General features: G+C 34.1%; 1 pseudogene; it reads right to left on the bottom strand.

Annotated features, from left to right (window-relative positions):
• Positions 1-18,295: 18,295 nt before the first annotated feature.
• LOC132061509 (kirola-like) overlaps positions 18,296-20,750 on the bottom strand; it is a 3,389-nt pseudogene continuing 934 nt past the window's right edge.

Below are 20,750 nucleotides of genomic sequence, written 5' to 3'. Positions count from 1 at the left end.
AAAAGCCCTTAGACCCTCATTATGTCCCATTTTGATATTTGAGCTTCAAGAAACTGTTCTTAGGGATATTTGGAGGAGAATCTTTCCTATCTCTTCATTCTTCCTTTAATCCATTATCATGTCAGATTCCCCTTCTCCCTTATTAAACCCATGGTGATGGGAGTTCAAAGAGAGTTTTGGAAGAAAATTTTCCTTAGGATTATTAATGAATAATTTCTGTTTTACTTGAAAATAGAAATTAGGCTAATCCTTGAGTTAAATCAACAATTAGTGGTTCGGCTATGATTATCTAGTACTTAATTTGGTATTTTATCCCCGAATTTCCCGTTTTGCCCTTGTGGGCCTGTTTTTTCCAATTTCTAGGGTGAGAATTGACCTAATTGAAATCATAGCAATATTAGTATCATTCTTCATGATTTCTAATATAGAATTTGATTATGCTTAGACTACTTTGGTTCTGAGGTTCAGCGGAAGGGCAAGGCAAAAGAGTGAGTTGTTGGTGTTGCGGTTCGGCAATCCAGGTAAGTTATGGTTTACCTTTGGTGAGACTTCGTATAGCGAAGCACATATTTAGATTATAATGTGGGAGAGAGTATGTAAACCTTCGGGCATGAAATCGGGTTGGATATTGCCTTAGGTTGGGCCCTGTTGTGTATTGGGATTAGCCACCCCGTTATGTGTGCTTTGATTGTTCCATTGTGATGGTTTGATGCCATGAGTAGTTGGTAGATATTGGAATCTGTGTTATTGTTTTGATTGAGATAGAATTGACATACCCGTTGCAGGCATTTATGATTCGATATGTTATTGGCGTACCCACTGTTGGTACTTGTGATATTGATACATTGTTGGCATGCCACTGTTGGTATTGTGATATGATACATTGTTGACGTACCCCATTGTTGGTACTTGTGATATTGAACTTGATTGTTGATGATTGATATACGCATTGCACGCATTCTCTCATATTCATGATGCATGGCCGACAGCCGGTGATGATCCGGTATCGTTGAGTGAGTAAAATAATATTTTGATAAACTCTTTTACTTGAGTTATTGTGAAAAGGCCGATGTTCAAGGATCAATTCCGGAATCGTTAATTGTATGAAACTGATATTTGATGAACTCTTTTACTTGAGTGATTGTGAGAAGTTCGAGGTTCAATTCCGGAATCATTGATTGTGTGAAACTGATATTTGACAGACTCTTTTACTTGAGTGATTGTGCGATGGCCGATGTCCGATGATTTATTCCGGTATCATTGTTGCATGGCTGATTCCGATGATATCCCGGAATCGTTGTTGGTGCATGGACTCCGCGGGTCCCCAGGGTGGTGCCGGTGAGACTCCTCCTGTGGGCAAAGATCCGGGGTCCCGTCTGTCTGTTGGGCAAAGATCTGGGATGGGTGGCATTTAAACTTTGCGAGTCACGCTGGGTTGTGCTACCGAGACGTCAATATTTCCTTCCAGAGTAGATGTGTATACCTCATTTGCATGGCATTGCATTGCATTCATACCATTATTGCACTGCATTGCATTATGACTTGATTAAGATGCTTGGTGATTGGACTGTGATGATTGGATTGGATCGGATATATTCAAACTTGACATATTTGGGTTTAGATGCTTTACATAGGCGATGACGGATACTCGGTTGTGATTATATTGTCTTATGCTGGTTGGTTTTATTGCTTATCTGCTTTATTATCTGAATTGTGTTAACTATGCTTAGTCGGCCGATGATGCCTACCGATCGTTATTTGTACCGACCGCACTTTCTTGTATTCTTTTATGAATGCAGAGTACCAGGTCGGATCCACTTCTGTGACCCGTGGCTGGTCGACGCTTCAGCTTTCTCTCGAGTTTCCAGGGTAAGCATGGCATCCGCTGACCTTGAAGACTTTCCTATCATATGTCTTACTTTATCTTAGAGACATAGACATTTATGTATTAGTATTCCAGATTGTGTTACTCTCCTTAGATGCTCTTATATTATTCAGACTAGACACTGGGGGTGTTTATTGTCTTCCGTACTTTCTACTACTTATATATAGATATATCGTGAGACTTACGTATTTGTTTTATTCCGCTGTTTATTTCATTCTTTCGTGTATCTATTCATTGTTGGGTTGAGGGTTCACTTACCGAGGTGGGAAGGTAAGTGCCCGCACGGCCTAAGGAAAATGGGTCGTGAAAAAAAATTAAAGACCACCCCAAAAAAAGGACTATCCGTGCAAAAAAGTATAAAGAAATTGCGATCCAAAATCTACAAACTGTTTTAAAACTAAATAATTGCAAAGAAGAAAAGCTTTAGAGAAAGGAGAAAAACTTTATATTTCACTTCTTGTTTTGGTGTGTTCATAATAGAAGAAAACACTCTCCTATTTATAGGAGAAAAACTTCTTGCACTCCATGTAATATAAGATGGACATACATATACTTATATATATTTACAATATAGAATGGACATATATATACTCATATATTTTATAACACTCTCCCTTGGATGTCCATTAACAGATAATATGCCTCGTTAAAACCTTACTAGGAAAAACCACATGAGAAAAATCCTAGTGAAGGAAAGATGGTACACATATCCGGGAATACGCATTAATATCTGCCTCATTAAAAACCTTGCGAGGAAAACCCAATGGGACAAAACCTCGGCTAAGGGAAAAAAGTGTACAACATGTATTATCCTCCCCCTGATGAAATCATCTCTTAATGTCTCGGAGACGACGCATTCCAATCTTGTATATCAGCTTCTCAAATGTTGAAGTTGCCAATGCCTTAGTGAACATATCTGCTAAATTATCACTTCAACAAACTTGTTGAACATCTATTTCACCCTTCTTTTGAAGATCACGAGTAAAAAAGAATTTTGGTGAATTGTGTTTTGTTCTGTCTCCTTTAACATATCCTCCTCTTAGTTGAGCTATGCATGCAGGATTGTCTTCGTAAAATGTTGTTGGAATATCCCCTTCAAAAGTAAGATCACATGTCTTCTGGATGTGTTGAGTTATTGACCTCAACCAAACGCATTCTCGACTTGCTTCATGAATGGCTATTATCTCTGCATGATTTGAAGAAGTAGCAATGTAGCGGTTCTATTTTTTTCTGATTCGCATTTACACTTGCCTCATTTAAAAAGGAAAGTGTTCCGGGAAAGTACGGTTGTCAATCGTACCGGAAAAAAGGAAAAAATAGACTTCTACGTAATAGTGCTCTAAATGGACTTATTTTTAGAGTCGCCACTCAATTTTTAGGAAATTAGGAAAACCAAGTCGAAAAGGGTTCATTTAAAACAATTATGTTTATTTTAAAATAAACCTAATCTACACAGAGTCTAGGTAAGGGTTCTGGTGATCTCCCGGGAAAGGTGTTAGGCACCCCGGTATTAAGGATCCGCTCGATTGCGGTTTACCTACGGGTTCTAATAATATGTCTACGTAGATATAAATTGGTGAGATAAAAAACTAGTTTTGGTTTATATTTCCGCAAATGGAAACTAGTCATTTATGCAAAAATATCACGTTTCAAGAATAAAGTGGTGAAATTTTGCCCAAAATTGGGCGTTTAGGGTGTCGAACTAGAACACTTAGGCTAATACCCGAAGGCTCTTAGCCTAAGTAGGACTCTACGTAAATCCACCCAAAAAATAGTTTGAAAAAATATCTCTAAGTATAAGAAAATAGTTTTTTAGAAAAATAATTTAAATATTCTATTATAGTCCATATAATACACATATATGTAGTCCATCTTTTATTTCTAAGCTTTTGGTCAATTTTTTAGTCAAATTTTATTTTTAGTCTAAGTCTAAATAATCGTAATTAGTCCCACAAGTTTTAAACATTGGTCCAAATCAGTCCATATGCCAGAAGTCTATAGGTTTCATAAGTGTTCAAATGAGTCCCAAATTTTATAAAAATCGGCAGTTTTGGTCCTTTTGTTCACATCAGTCCCAAGTTTGCATCAACGCCCTAAAATCAGTCTCAACTTTTTAATAAATTCCTTTTGGCGACTTTAAATTATGAAAATCTCTTAAGGGTTCCAATAGACATGATAATTGCACAAACAATAATTTAAAATATATAATTAAAGGAGATAGAGAATTTGGGCCGACCAAGCCCAAAAGAGCAATGTCTATGCAATCGGGTTTGTCATAATTCCGACGTATGCTCCATTTCACTCCAAATTGGATTGACTCGATCTAGATACGTTAGTGGGACCCGTTGAGGCCCACCAACGGGTTTAAATGGGCAAAAATTACAAACGGGTATGCGTAATGTTAGTATATGTTCATGAACTAAACTAAGTACAAAAAACGGAAATCACAATAGTCATTATACAGGCAAAAAAAATCAACTACAATTTATTTTGGACTGATCCACTTAACAATTCAGTGACGGCAAGTGGTCCAAAAATGATCCAAATAGGAAAAAAGCCCATAGCAATAATAACGATAAGCCAAGTATGGTGACGCAAATGTCAAGCCCAAATCCTTATCCTCTTGAAAATTTCTAAGTGTCAAAGAGTAGTATACATGATATACCACTAGATATACTATTCCATTTCTTAAAATTTTGCTAAGTGTTAGGGTTGTGATATACATGATATAACCCCCTTAATATTTTCCATATGGATAGAAAAACCCTTTAAGGGGGGGCCATACCCTCCATATACACTAATATGCACTAGATATTCAGACCTTACCAATTAAAGAATATCACACGGCCGTATTAGCAAATTCAATTTAAGTTTCACTAGGATCAAGATATTTCATAAATTCTTATCCTAAGTCAAGAGTCTTGTCCGCAGTATAAACACTTAGTATATGAGTTCAAATATGCTAGGATAGGCAATGAATCTAGTCAAAGTATCATATCTATAAACGATAAGGTAAGGCTACTGTCAACAGATCCCACAGGCAGCAGTGATATAGTGGCAAGAGAAAGAAAAATGAGGAACGTTTCCAGTTAAACCAAACACATAATCAAGACAAGGCATAGACCATATACTCATTTTCCAGCTTTGGCAATCAGGATCTAATGAGTCAAGAGAATGAACTAGAGTAGTCCCAAAATGTACTCTCAAAGTAATCTAATGTTTAGTTTATTTCAGCCTCAAATTTCCAAATAGAAAGCCATAGAAATGATAATACGAATATAGTAGACCAATTCAACTCAAAACATGACCAAACTATCAAATAATACAAGTTACAGGTTCAAAAATAGTCTCAGGATTCCCAGTTTTACTTCTAAGGGCACGGAGGAATTAAGGACCTAAATATAGGTCAAGAATGGTCAATGCAGGTTTCAAATACAGAAAATTTCAAATTAAAGTCAATCTAGGCAAATCTAACAGTCTAAAAAAAATGCAAATGATACAAGATATGGTATAATTCTAACAAGCAGAGAAGAGGGAATATGGTGCATGAATCACAGGGTTAACCAAAACAACTGGCCAAGAGAATAAATCACATACATACAGACCCTGCACTTGGTCCCTTTTTTAACACTTTTGTTTTAGCTTCTAACTTTCCCATACACTAGACTCTAGGTGATGAAGTTCTCAAAACTAAAAAAAAAAAAAAAAAAAAATCTCAAAACACAAGCCTCACAGACAAACTGATTATAAAGGCTTTAGACATGGACAAATGAAAAGAATGGCCAGTTCCACAAATAACTCGTTACAATTCCGAAATAATTCAGACCATCACACTGAGTTTTAAAACATGAGATCAAGCTCCCAAAAACTCCTTATACTTCTAACTCTTTAAACAACTTGACAGAAAAGGCATTGACAACACATGCAATGTCTAACATGATGCTCAAACAATCAACAAGTCAGACAACAAGGGACATAAACTTTTAAAACCATTTTTTGCACTCAAGCTATTATTTCTAAAGACCATATACCCCATGAGCAGTCACCATAATCCCAAACAAACCCCCCAAAAGTCACAAGCAAATCCTAAAACAACTCAACCTTTCAAAGAAACACTCTAAAGGACCAAAAGAAGGCAGAACAACATTTACAAAGGGGAGACAGTCTCATAAGCTACCATTCTTTACCTTTTAAGACCTTTTACAACCTTACAGCTTTAAAAGAGACCGGAAGCACGGACTGAGGCTCACCAAATACCAAGCAACAACCCAGATTTCATTTAAAAGCTCACTTTTAAGATCCCATAGACACACCTCACAAATCATCTTAAGGAAGGTTATTTCACACAAGAAAAAGTTTTAACCAAGGTGCATCAAAAGGATTAAAATCCATATGACACCAATATCAGCTAACAGTTTCAAGTTTCTGAACCTATCAATCCAAATTGGACACACAACACAACAAGACTTATTCTTCCTTCAAGTTTTAGTTTCAGATAGTTTTGAAACCAACAAGAATCACATAAGGAAAAACCAATTTCATCACAGTAAAGCCATAAAAGAGCATTATTACTAGTTCCAAAGCACATGTTGGATTCTGAATTGTATAACTCAACAAACAACTACATTTCAAATTTAAACCTCATAACAGGATTCTAAACTGCCTAATAATCCTTAAACAACTAAAGTAAAACCAAAGATTGCCAAAACCTCCATAAAAAAACAACAAGTTTAAACAACATCAATATGATATACAGGATCTGAAAATACTACTAATGCAACCATATTCTTAAAACTAAAATGAGCATCAAACCCCCTTTCCATCTAATCTTAGAATCAAGCAACATCATCATGAATCAAGTATCCATTTAGGCCTCAATATAACAAATTCACCATGTCTAGAGCCCATTTTAACAGTTTCAAATTAGTTTTTTCCAAAATCAAACAATCTCTAGAAATCCACTCAAAACTAAATCAGACCAGCAACTTAAATAGATATGTATCAATAGATTCTTTTAAGAGTAAAAATCAAGACTTCAGATTCATTTTGGGACTTGCTACTATCATGTGATCATTTCCAAACCATTTTAAAGTATCATCTAGGCTAGGTGGTTTCCTGACAATTAGTCAAAGAGAAAAGGTCTGTTTAGCCCTTTGGGACAATTTTAGCAAAAAGACTAAACCATAAGCAATCAGCCATTCATTTTTATATTAAAAAAAAAAAGAAGAACAAAACAGTGCATTCATAAGATTAAAGACTTCAAATGATCCCAACACAGTTAGTATGAGGCTAAAGTGGACACAAAATTCTCAAGGATTCAACAAAACACATAAAAAGGTAGAAAATAAACCTCATAGAACTCTGAAATGTTAAAGGAAACAAACTATGGTCTAAAATCAGACTTTCTTCCACATTTAAACTTATTTGAACCTTTTATTGCTAGTATTGTAGAACCAATAACATGATAAGCATCAATGAAACAGTAAACAGAAAAAGAAACCTTTATATCCACACAACACACTTAAGCCAACATTCATACTAAATTCTAACAGAAAACAGGCTTAGAACATCAATCAAGGAACTATAACCAAGTTAAATGCATAAAAGAAAACTGAAATGAGTATGAAGTGAACCGAAAATAGAATTTTACCTTTTCGTGGGGCAACCTAAAGATCAAAGAGAAGGAGTTGGAATCAACACTTCAAACAACACTTGAAATTCTTCTTGTATATTATAGTATATGTTATAGTTTGGTATTTTCAGTAGATAATAGTATATTGTAATATATATGTTGTATAGTATAGTGTATATTTCGTGTATAGAGGCTAGAAAACTTTGTAGTATTTTTTTTAGAACTTAGGAAATTTTTCAGAAAAAAGGATCCCCTTTCATGGCCAAATGACCTACTATTTATAGCAAATCCAATCGGGTTTAGGGATAGAAATGGGAATAACAAACTCCCAACTGAAATTCCCCCCACTTCTTACCCTAATTTCAAAATAATTCAAATTTTTCACAAAGGACAGGCTGATATTTGCAACAAAATATCAAACTCATACCATATCCAATCAAAGATGGAACACTTCATCAATACAAACAAAATACAGCCAATTGTACCCGAGTCTACCCCAAAAATCCCTCAAAATTAGGGAATAACATAAAATAGTACGCTTAGTCATCAGATAGGTACAAACAAAGAATTCCAACATAAACAAATAGTACTAACTAGGATAGAATTCCCAAAATCATACCCTAACCAAATCCAAATAGGGAATTCCCCCTAAATTCCTTTAATATCGTATTGGGTAGCACAAGATGGCTAAGAGTTCATGACTCCGCCCATGGCATCCCTTATACTTAAAGAAATTCGGGTAACACCCTAGTTTAGGATTAATAATATGTAAAATAAGTGAGAAAACGTAAAATTAACCTGAGGAAACTATAATAACCCGACGTGAGGGTGAAAACCCTCATGAAAATCGCAGAAAAACGGCAAGAAAAGGCCATTAATTGCTGCTGTGAAGAAACCGTAATCGCTGCAAGTGAAGAGGGAAAGAGGAGGACGACTGCCTTCACAAATGAAATGAGGGGGCCAAAGTTATCTCTTGATAAATTTGGCCCCTTTCTAAATATATAGTACCCCCCAAATGTTTTTAAAAAAAATTTAAAGAGGCCCCTTATATTTAGAAAGTATTTTTAAAGGACCCCTTTACACAATTTTAAAATGAATACTCAACTTCGTCAAACTACATATTTGTCTAAAACTCTTTCGTAGAGCCGCTTTTTATAAAATCCAAATTTGGAATACGTCGTTTTAAAATATAAGCTCAATATTGACATAGATCTGGATAATTTTAAAGGATGTGAAAAAATGCAGTAAAAAATGAACCGTAATTCGTACTTCGTTTCAATTGCTGAATTTCCCGAATTTAGACGGAGCGGGATACACATCTCGTTTTAATTATCACTTGTAAAGTAAATAACTCGTAATTTTCTCAAATTCGTCAAATTTCACAATTTTTCTCGGGATTTCAAAATTTCAAAAGCATATCCTTATTCCAAATTGACTCGAGAATCTTAAAAATTGAAACACACATATTACAGGGTGAAAATTAGGTGTCAACAAGCAACCATAGTTTGTTTCGTTGAACTGCATGATATGGTTGTACCTCCACATGTAAATAAAAAACTTGTCTGAGTTCGACCTTAGACAAATATCCTGCATCTGCATAACCAATTAGTTGTGAGTTCGACTCATTTGAATAAAACAATCCCATGTCAATGTTTCCTTTGAGGTATCTGAATATAAGCTTAACACCGTTCCAGTGTCTTCTCGTTGGGAAGAACTAAATCTTGCTAATAAGCTTACAAAAAAAGCTATATCTGGTCTAGAATTATTGGCAAGATATATTAATGCCCCAATTGCACTAAGATATGGTATTTCAGCACCAACAAGCTCTTCAGCATTTTCACAATGTCGAAATGGATCTTTCTTAATATCAAGTGACCTCACAACCATCGGGGTACTCAAGGGATGTGTTATATCCATGTAAAACCTCTAATATTTTCAGTATGTATTGATTGATGGAAAAATATTCCATTAGTAAAATGTTCTATCTGTAGACCAAGATAAAATTTTGTCTTTCCGAGATCTTTCATTTCAAATTCCTTTTTCAAACATTCTATTGCCTTTGGAAGCTCTTCAGGAGTTCCAATGATATTCAAATCATCAACATATACAGCTATTATGACAAATTCTGATCTAGACCTTTTCATAAAGACACAAGGGCAGATTGGATCATTTTTGCATCCTTCTTTTAATAGGTATTTACTAAGGCGATTATACCACATGCGCCCTAATTGTTTTAATCCGTATAAAGATTTCTGAAGCTTTATTGAACAAGCTTCCCGAGAATCTTTATATGCTTCAGGCATTTTTGAATCCTTCAAGGATTTTCACAAAAATATCATTGTCCAGTGAGCCACATAAATAAGCCGTGACAACATCCATCAGATGCATATCAAGTTTTTCATGAACTGCCAAATTTATAAGATGCCTGAAGGTAATTGCATCCACGACGGGAGAATATGTCTCCACATAATCAATGTCAAGCCTTTGCGAAAACCCTTGTGCCACAGGTTGTGCTTTATATCTTACGACTTCACCTTTTTCGTTTTGATTTAGCACAAACACTCACTTGTACCCCACTGGCTTGACATCTTCAATTGTTCGAACTACTGCTCTGAAAACTTCACATTTTTCAAGTGAAGCCAATTCCGCTTGAATTGCATCCTTCCATTTTGGCCAATCATTTTTCTGTCTACATTCATCAACAGATTTTGGCTCAAGATCCTCATCTTGCTGCATTATTTCAAGAGCAACATTATAAGCAAAAATATTATCGACCACAATATCATTTCAGTTCCACCTTTTTCCCGTCGTGACATAAATTATTGAGATCTCTTCATTTTCAATATTTTCAGGTACTTGGACCTCCTTTGTGGCCTTATTATTTGTTATGTCTCGGGGCTCTTCTTGATAATTACCTCTCTATTATAATCATTTACTCCTTTTCTTTTTTGAGGATTTTTATCCTTGGAACCGATTGGTCTACCACATTTCAAACGTGGCCTAGGCTCATTTGCATTAACCATTTGTCCTATCGGGACATCAACTCAAACTGGAGCATTTGCAGCTGGAATATAAGATTTAGTAACCCTTGAAAGGTTAGTAAATACATCTGGCAGTTGATTTGCAATATTTTCCAAATAAATCATCTTTTGAACCTCTTATTCACATTGATTTGTTCGAGGATCTAAATGAGATAGTGATAATTCATTCCAATAATGCATTCCAATCTATCTCTTTTTCCAAACGCTTATGTTCTCCCCCTAATGTTGGGTATAATGATTCATCAAAATGACAATCAGTAAATCTTGCTGTAAATAAATTTCCAGTCATAGGTTCCAAATATATAATAATGGAAGAAGATTCATACCCAACATATACCCCCAACCTTCTTTGGAGGACCATCTTTGTGCATTGTAGTGGACCAATTGGAACATTTACCGCACATCTAAAAATGGGGTAATGAAGGATTTCGAAATTAAATAGAGGAGTGCAATTACAGTTTTCTAGTGGAATAAATTGTAATTTATTGTGGTAGGATTAATTCATTCATATTCCGAATTAATACCACAATAGGAAGCCTCATTATTAAATCGTGTGGGTCCACCGCTTTACCGAATATTCTAAAACAAGGAAAATAAAAGGAAAAATAATATCCTTGGTGGGTCAGGAAAGGGCTACACGTTTTTGCTAGGGTTTACCCTAAAAACGTGTGTACATAAAGAAAAGCCATTGAACCCTAAGTGATTATTTTTCTTTAGCCGAATACTTGCCACTCAAGTATTACGTTCATAGAAGTTCAGGATACACAGTAGAAGACCGTGGAACTGGAGGATGAACGCGTGAATGGTTTTTGCTCGTGCTTGAAGGCTAGATTCGAGGTTGCATTCACGCTTCAAGAGATAATTATCAATTTTATGTTTGATTAATATCTTGATTATGTGTTGTCTATATTACATGCAAGTTCGATCCTGGCTATTTACTTCCGCTGCGTATGCCTGTATTCCATCAATTGGCATCAAGAGCCACACTTGCATCTAAATAGATAACCATTATAATTGCTCGCTGCTGAAACAATATTCCTAAAGTGTGTTCTTAATAATCAAAGTGCAATTTCATGGGTTGTTTTTGAAGTCTACGAAACAAAAGTAGGAATAATTGGTTTTCGGTGGCGGATGCGTCGGGATACGCAAAGTGCGTTTAATTCACTGTTAGGATTGTAGCAAACTTGTTTGTGCATTAAAAGGTTGGGTTTTGATCCAGAGGAACGTGTTTGTTGCAAAGTCTTCGTGTTTCTTTTCTTTTGTTATGTGATTGGCTAGCACAGCAACTAACAAATTTTTTTTTGAAAAAATGGTTAATGTAAAGAATGTTGCTGGCGGCGACATGTGCAAAAGGAATGAAGATTTTCCCATCTTTTCTTATATTTTTTTGATTGAATAAGTATTTAATATTCAATATGTCATTAAAGGGAATTCCTTGGTTTTACTTAAATTAAATCAGTGGTCCTTGATTCTTTGAATCATGTTGGACCGTGATTTCTGAAGGATTTAATTATATGGGCATAATCTTTCTCATTCTCAAAGTATGTATTATTATATAAACTGAGAATTTATGATTAATAAATAGTGTTGTTAAGTTATCTATTTATTTGAAATCATAGAAAATTTTCAAAGTTTTATACATGTGAAATATATCAATACATGAATTGAGAACAATGATTAATAAATAGGATCTACGAAAGTAGATTATTTATTTGAGTCATCGGAATATGTTCAATGTATCATGTATAAGTTGTCCTGAATAAGTGTATACTAGTAATGAAGGTTTATTTACTTGAGAAAAGAATTACCTTTAGATACTAGTAAAATTATATTAATTCATGAGAAGAGATATAGAACTTTTCACCCGAAAGGGAGAAACACAATATCTTAGATTCTCAGGTGCATTAATCGAGAGGACAATTTGTTATGAGTAAGTGTGTTATGTCTTACCCAAAAGAAGGGACACAATGTATGCCTTGAGCTCATGGGATAATTATAAAAGGAGAACAAAAACGTAAATCAGATTATTTAATCCGTAGCTATGCCTAAAAAGGTCATTTTGACGAATTAGGTTAGTTGTGGAGATCAAGAATTTCACGAACTCTTATTGACCTGAAATTTGTTGTGTTCATTGGAAAAGCCCAGTAAGAAGTAATCTTTGTGGTTGTTTAGATGGGTTTTAGGTTGTTCTTTTAGATTAAAATGTGTTTTAAGTATGAAAAACTACTCTTTATATCAGTTTTATTTATGTTAAATCTGGAACACGATTACACATGATGATTCAACATGAAATTGATATATGATAAGGATATAGATCAGATTATGCTTTCCTTAAATCGCCTGAATCGGTTATTTTTCGGATTTGGTCATAGTTTTGGAGATAAAAAATGTTACGAACTTCGATTGACCTGAAATTCAGTAGGTTCATCGAAAACAACTTGATAAGAAGAAATACTCACTGCTATGCAGTGATTCACGTCGTTTTCGGCGATTTGCGGTTGTTTAGATGGTGTTTTGGGCATTTTTTCGTTTTCTGAAAAATTAATTTTTTTAGGAAAAATTACTTGGCTATGATCTAATGGTGATAGAGATTCTTCCTTATGGTTTTTATGACTAAATACTAGTGAAATAATAAATTTATGTGTTGACTTTAGGTCTTCCTCCCCATCGGATAGATTTATTATGGTTTGTCACTAGGTATAATCACTAGTTATTGATAACTTGTATTGACTCTCCATCTGAGTTACATGTTGGGTCAATGGAACTAGAGATAGTGATAATGATATTCACTTGGCTTAAATTAGCAGCATACTCTTCTTCTGAGTTAGCTCTGGTTTTAAATTTATTGAGTGAATATCTGGCATTTTTGAATTGTTCTTTTATATTGAAATTTGTTGTTCAAGATGCATGGATATCTATGTGGTGTGTTTTGAATTTTATATTCAATGATTACATAAAACATGCTAATTTCCGGTAAAGCACCTTCAAATTATGTAAACATATTTTAAAATTTTGTTCGTTGTTCTTGATTCATGTATATTAGTACACTAATGATGATATGTGATAAGAACTACTGAACAAATGTATATGTTTTTTAAATTCTATTTTAGCTGAAAAAAAAAGTTTTTTTTTTCTTTTTCGAATTGGTCATGGTTTAGGAATTCTGATTTTTGACGAACTCCGATTGACTTGAAATTTGGTAGGTTCATTGGAAATGACCCATTGAGCAATTTTAGGCCATCCGGGGTCGTTTAGATGGGTTTTTGGTCGTTTTTTTGTTTTCTGGAAATTTTTTTGTTAAATAAAAATTTTATTTCTTCAAACAGTGGTGGTAGGGTTCATTCTCTATGGTCTCCATTGTATATACGGTTGATATAATGAGTTTATATGTTGACGTAGGTCTTCTTCCCCATCGGATAGATTCATTATGGTAAATTACTGTGCTTCAGTCCCTAGTTAATTGATAGCTTGTCTTGACTCTCCAACTGAGTTACAAGTTGGTTCAATGGAACTAGGGATAATTAAATGGGATATGTATCTAATATAAATTAGCAGTTTACTCTCCATCTGAGTTGGTTCTGTTTTTTTATGGGGTGATATATCTGGCATGACTCATTTATTTTGCATGAATTGTTAAGTTTCCCTATCGAATCTAACTGTTCGGTAAGCATGGTTATATGTGTGATGTGTGGTTTGAATTTTATTATTCATTCAGCATAACTAATGATCTATTTAATGATTATATCTGAAATTGTCAATAGATTTTATCCAGCCCACTTACTACTAGTCAGGAATTTCTTCTGATAGAAATAAGACATTAATTTAAAGGATGCATTATATGTAACTTCTGTTAGAAAGAATTTATTTTCAGTTTCTAAAGAATTTATTTTTAGTTTCTAACCAAACAAGAGATGGATAGTTAGTTTATTTTTCTTGTAACTCTTGTGTTATTGAGTTTGATAAACATTTTATCTCTTGTGGTACATTGATGCGTGACCCTTTAAATTAATAACTCTTACGGCCCGAATAGTGTTAATGGCCCCATCAGAGAATAATTTTTTTTTTCGTGAATTGAATGAACTTATCTGTGACGCTTGTGTCTAGGTCATTTTAATCTAAATAGAATTTCGAAGTTGGTCAAATGATGAACTTTTGAGGTTCATTGAAAGTAGAGGCACTACCAACTTGTGAGTCCTATTTAGAAGGAAAAATGACTAAGAGACCTTTTCTCTTAAAAGGAAATAAAGTTAATGATAAGTTAAGACAATTTATTCTGATTTGTGTGGTATAATGAACTTCAAGGCAAGAGGTGATTTTGAGTATTCTGTGACATTCATAGAAGATTACTCATGATATGAATATATCTATTTGATGCTCTATAGGTCCGAATGCTTTGAAAATTTTAAGGTATTTAAGGCGAAAATGAAAAGCGTCAGGGAAAATATATTAGGTCACTGCGATTTGATGGTAGTGGCGAGTACCTCTTTGCAGAGTTCATTAGTTACTTATTAGATAAAGGGATTGCATTTTCAATTGTCTATATCAAGTATTCTACAATAGATTGGTGTGGAAAAGAAAAGAAATATGACTCTTTTGAAGGTGGTAAGATTAATTGACTTATTTATATTTCCTTTTTCGTTTTGGGATATGTCGTAGAAACTGCGAGTTACATTCTTAATTTAATTCCCTTTAAGTTAGTACCTTTGATACCCATAGAACAGTGGATTGGAAGTAAGCCAAATCTGTAATATGTTCGGATATGAGGTTGTCTAGCACACGTGTTCAAAGGGAAAACAGATAAGTGGAAATCAAGAACGGATGTACGCATGTTTATTAGATATCCAAAGGGAACGAAAAGAGATTTATTTACTGTCCTAAAAGAAAATAAGGTAATTGTTATTACAATTGCTAGATTTTTAGAAAAGGACTATTTAATAAACCAAGTTGCTAGAAGTAAACTAGTTTTATAGGAACTGAGCAAAGAAATAGTAAATGAGTCATCTAAAAAATTCAGAAGTTCAAGAACATCTAATCGAAAAGTCAGGATTGACGTTCCATTGCATTTAAGTAGTGGGAGAAACGTTAATAGACGTAAGGAAATTTACTACCTCTAAGTACTAGGAGTAATGTTGAGCAAATAACACTATATGAAGGCGTTAATATTTCAATATTAAAAGAAACATGCTTGATAGTGTGACTATAATAGTAGTAGTACTTAGTCGTAGTGGGAGAATAATAACCAAGATCGGTTCGGTGTATACTCTTGGGAGAATTTCATGATAGGATTCCTAAAAAGAAATACTTTTTTTTTTGGAGAGTTTCATGATAGGATCCCTGAAGATCTTAGTACAGAACCGGTCAGTTACGACGAAGCACTACTAGACGAAGTTGCATCAGAAAACAACTTGATAAGTTATTTTTTGCAAAGAGCTTAGTCGCTAAGACTTTTGGTAGTCGTGCAAGGAATACATGTGAAAGTTGTAAATGCATGGTTAAAAGTCTAAGTGGGAGATTGTTGGGGTATATACCATTAACGATGCGTTTAGACATGGTATATTCTAACAATTGTCATGGTTAAAAGTCTAAGTGGGAGATTGTTGGGATATATACTATTAACCATGTGTTTGGATATAGTATTTATTATAGAACAATTATTTATTCATTGTTTAATAAAGAATTAAATAGATCATGTACTAGTATGTGTGTCCTTTATTTATATAGTAGATGATTTAGTGTATAGAGTTTAGCTTATACACGGAAGATTAAACCGTCGGTTCTTATAAGTATAAAATTTATGTTCACAATCGAAGATGGAAATTGGACAAAGCCATCGGTATGATTGTAGCACAAGATTAATATAATATATCTTCATTATGGGAACGGTGTAGTTCCGTCTTCTTGTGCTAGTACATTTTGTATGTATTGAACGGACCAAGTAGAGATAAGTGTTTTTGTACTGAATATATAAAACAAATTCTCTAGTTCATTAAATGTACTTATACTCTTAATCTTGATATAATGTTATGATCAATGTGATTTGTTCATTATTTTGATTTATTAAAAGGTACGACTCAATTGCGGGTCTATGTATTCCTGGTAAATTGGATAATGGCAAATTATATTTGTGAAATAATAATTAGTTGATAGAATCCGTGTCTCGACTTTGAGATTGATGATACCCCTTTATGGATGCTTATAAGTCTCATGTGAAAACCCTGCAGGTGGATTTTGTATCCGTCACATGATGTAAGTTAAGTAGAAATATAAAGGATTAAATTAGTCGATGAATTAAATTGTCAGTAATTTAATTTATTTGATTGGTGTCTGTAATCTTAACATGGGGAGTTAATAAGTTTTTAATGAAGGATTTCGAAATTAAATAGAGGAGTGCAATTACAGTTTTCTAGTGGAATAAATTGTAATTTATTGTGGTAGGATTAATTCATTCATATTCCGAATTAATACCACAATAGGAAGCCTCATTATTAAATCAGGTCCCCGCAGCGTGCCTCGAATATTCTAGAACAAGGAAAATAAAAGGAAAAATAATATCCTTGGTGGGTTAGGAAAGGGCTACACGTTTTTGCTAGGGTTTACCCTAAAAACGTGTGTACATAAAGAAAAGCCATTGAACCCTAAGTGATTATTTTTCTTTAGCCGAATACTTGCCACTCAAGTATTACGTTCATAGAAGTTCAGGATACACAGTAGAAGACCGTGGAACTGGAGGATGAACGCGTGGATGGTTTTTGCTCGTGCTTGAAGGCTAGATTCGAGGTTGCATTCACGCTTCAAGAGATAAGTATCAATTTTATGTTTGATTAATAGCTTGATTATGTGTTGTCTATATTACATGCAAGTTCGATCCTGGCTATTTACTTCCGCTGCGTATGCCTGTATTCCATCAGTGACTACTTCTCACTTGCCCAAATCACTCATTTATTGGTGATGGGACACTAAGAGATTCCATGTACCGAAACTATCGAAGAACTATCCAAAAATTCCTAGATCATGTACTCGATGGATGGAAATAAATTCTTCAGATGCCTATCGAAAATTTCATGGTATTATCCTAGAAATTCAAATCTCATAGTAAGCTACCGGAATTTTCTTGGACCTCTATGGTAACTAGACTTCGAAAATTACTAGTGGGAAGCTTCTTTTTAAATTAAAAAAAAAAAAAAAAATCTAAATTGAGGGTAAGGGTAAGGGAAATGGGGAAACGGATTGCAAGGTATGGAATTGAACCCTGACAAACAAGATAAAACTCAGGTAACCAACCAACTTAACTACTATGATTCACGTCTACTAGTAGGAAGATTTGATTGTTTGCTAATGAAATTCTTCCAATGCGCGTGTTTAGATGGTCTCTTTCCCTCCCGTAATTTGTCGTTATTCTTTGTTTTTGGACAGTTTTCCGACGTTGTTGCCTATCGAAAATAAATGTATTTCCAATAATGTCTCCTTCTATTTTTCGTTTCCTTTTAAAAAAATACAAATTAACGGTTTTACAAGAAAAGTAACATAAGTAAATGCTGAGTCTCAGAAATCACAAACATCAATAGTAAAAATTTTGATTTTCAAAAAATGGTGATGGATATGGATAACATAAGACATAGTTTTCTCGGCTAACGCAAATCGAATTTACTAAATGTTAGTCCCCATCTTATCACTAGTGAAACCCAAAAAAAAAAAAAAAAAAAAAAAAAAAAAAAAAAAAGAATGAGAAATTGAGAATAGCACACGGATAACTATTTTGTTTTGTTAAAGGTAAACTTCAAACTTGAAACATCCATAATGTCTTACATATATTGGTACCATTGGAAAATACATCCATTTAAGGAAGGGGCACATACAATGTATTATTAAAAAACAACGTTATTTATTTCACACACTAGGCAGAACCATCTAGCCATATCGTCGATTAGTCATCACACAAACAAACACACATATATTTGTGTAAACATACATATATATATCTGCATTCATTGAATAGCATCGTTCTTCTATTACTTGAGAAGGTGACCTTCTATATCTTTGGTCACATGAAGGACAAAACCCAATAGAACGAGAGGCTCTGGTATGTCTTCAGTTTTCTTCTCGTACACAAATGTCCATGTAGTCCATTGATGGTCAAAGGATGTGATAATAGTGAAAGAATTATACAACGCTAACAGATCTCCTCCAATCACTTTCCAAGTGATTGTTTTCGTCTGAGGATCGACAGCTTCAATCACTTGCTTACAAGTCTTATCATTTCCATCTACAGCCAATAAAGTTGAGAATACAAGAGACATTACTAGGCTAGTTCAACTTTCCAATCACTCATAAAAGATATAAACATTCACAATAACATATTTTCATCTCATTTATTTTGAATTTGCTTTGATTTTCAATTTCATTTTCTTCAAAAATTATATGAAGATGGATTTTTCCATATTTTTTCCTAAATAGATTTATATTTAAAAATCTCAAAGATGAAAATGTGTGCGTGTGTGTGAAATTAACAAATTATGAAATTAACAAAATTTGTATTAAAGTATTCAATTGAACCCGTTGAAATTATAAAGTGCATCAACCTTTGGACCAAGTAATATGAAGTTAAAAGGTAAGATTCGCCCACAAATGAGAGAAGTTATTTTTCCCCTTCAGGGTGTGTTTAGTATGCAGGAAAATAAGTGAATTTCTTATATATGTTTTGGTGTTTAATAAGTAAACAGAAAATATTGTTCAAAGAGCACTTTATATATAATCTAGACAAACAATATATGAATATGTGATGAAGTGTGGGAAGGTTGGGTAGGCGTGGGGGTGGGGCTGGTTTAGGTAGGAGTTGGGTGGGGGTCGGAGTGGTTGTGGGTTGGGGTGGGGGTGGGTGCAAAAATATATTTCATATGATTTATATATTCATTTCACTATTTACAATTGTAGAGTTTGATGATGTGATATTTGTCTACCAAAACAGAATTTTAAATACTATAAAAAAAAAAAAAAAAATCTATTACCGCTATTTACATATATAATAAGTCCATCTACATTTAAGAAAGTTATATCTGAAGTTTTAAAGTATTTGCACTGTTTCATTAATAGTACTCTTATTAATTTATACTTCTTCCACAACGTTGTATGGGCTTGGGTTTCCCTACTTCAATTAGGGAGGTCATATTCCTGATTTTTAAGAAACTTATTTTTCTAGAGAAAAATATCTGGGACAAGGTGGAAGCTGTCTCGATGGAGAAAAAATGCGGGAAGAGAGAATTAGATGGTTTGGGCATGTGAGGGGGAGATATGGATGCCCAGTGCAGAGGTGTGAGAAGTTGGCTATGAATGGCTTAAGAAGAGGTAGATGTAGACCGAAGAAGCATTGAGGAGAGATGATTAGACATGACATGGTGTAGTTACAGCTTGCCGAAGACATGACCTTAGATAGGAGGTTGTGGAGGACACAGATTAGGGTAGAAGGTTAGTAGGTAATAGAGCGTTGTCTCGCTTTTCCTTTCTTACTAGTAGTAGTAGTATTTCTCATGTAGTTTCTTATCCTTTGATTTTTGTTACTATCTACTGTCTTTTGTTATTTGCTTAGTTTAATGTTTTGTTGTAGTTCTTTGTCCCTTTTTCCTTTTTGACCGGATTTGTGCAGTTTTGCTTTATCTTGAGTCGAGGGTTCATCGAGCTTGACCTTCCTACCTCCCGAGGTAGGGTTAAGTGCAATAGAAGCCTGCTGCTTCATAGACCTACGCTTGTGGGATTATACCGGGTATGTTGTTGTTGTTGTTGTTGTTGTTATTTTTCTAGATAAATATTTTTCAAAAATATTTTTATCAATCAAACATGAAAAAATTAAAAAATATTTTCTGGAAAGTGTTTTCCACCATAGGAAACACACCTTTAATTTTAAAATGGTTTCCGTATGCATGATAATCAAACGTCATCAAATAATGTTTTTATGAAAAAAACATTTGCTTAAAATAACTTTTGGCATATCAAACAGACCTAAATGTGAAAAATTGAAACAAGTAAATCATATATAAAAGAGGAAAAATGTGTGTTACCGTCATTATATTTCCACCATGACCGAACCAACTTTTATGTTTTCACCTTCCTGGATCTCAAAATGGTTGATCTTACCAGGGCATATGTTCGGTATATGATGAGTTTTGCTGTGAAAAATGTCATGAACCAAATGTCCTCC

This window comes from Lycium ferocissimum, chromosome 6 (assembly GCF_029784015.1).
Source record: "Lycium ferocissimum isolate CSIRO_LF1 chromosome 6, AGI_CSIRO_Lferr_CH_V1, whole genome shotgun sequence".
Lineage (NCBI taxonomy): Eukaryota > Viridiplantae > Streptophyta > Magnoliopsida > Solanales > Solanaceae > Lycium > Lycium ferocissimum.
This window is presented reverse-complemented; position numbering and strand designations above follow the sequence as displayed.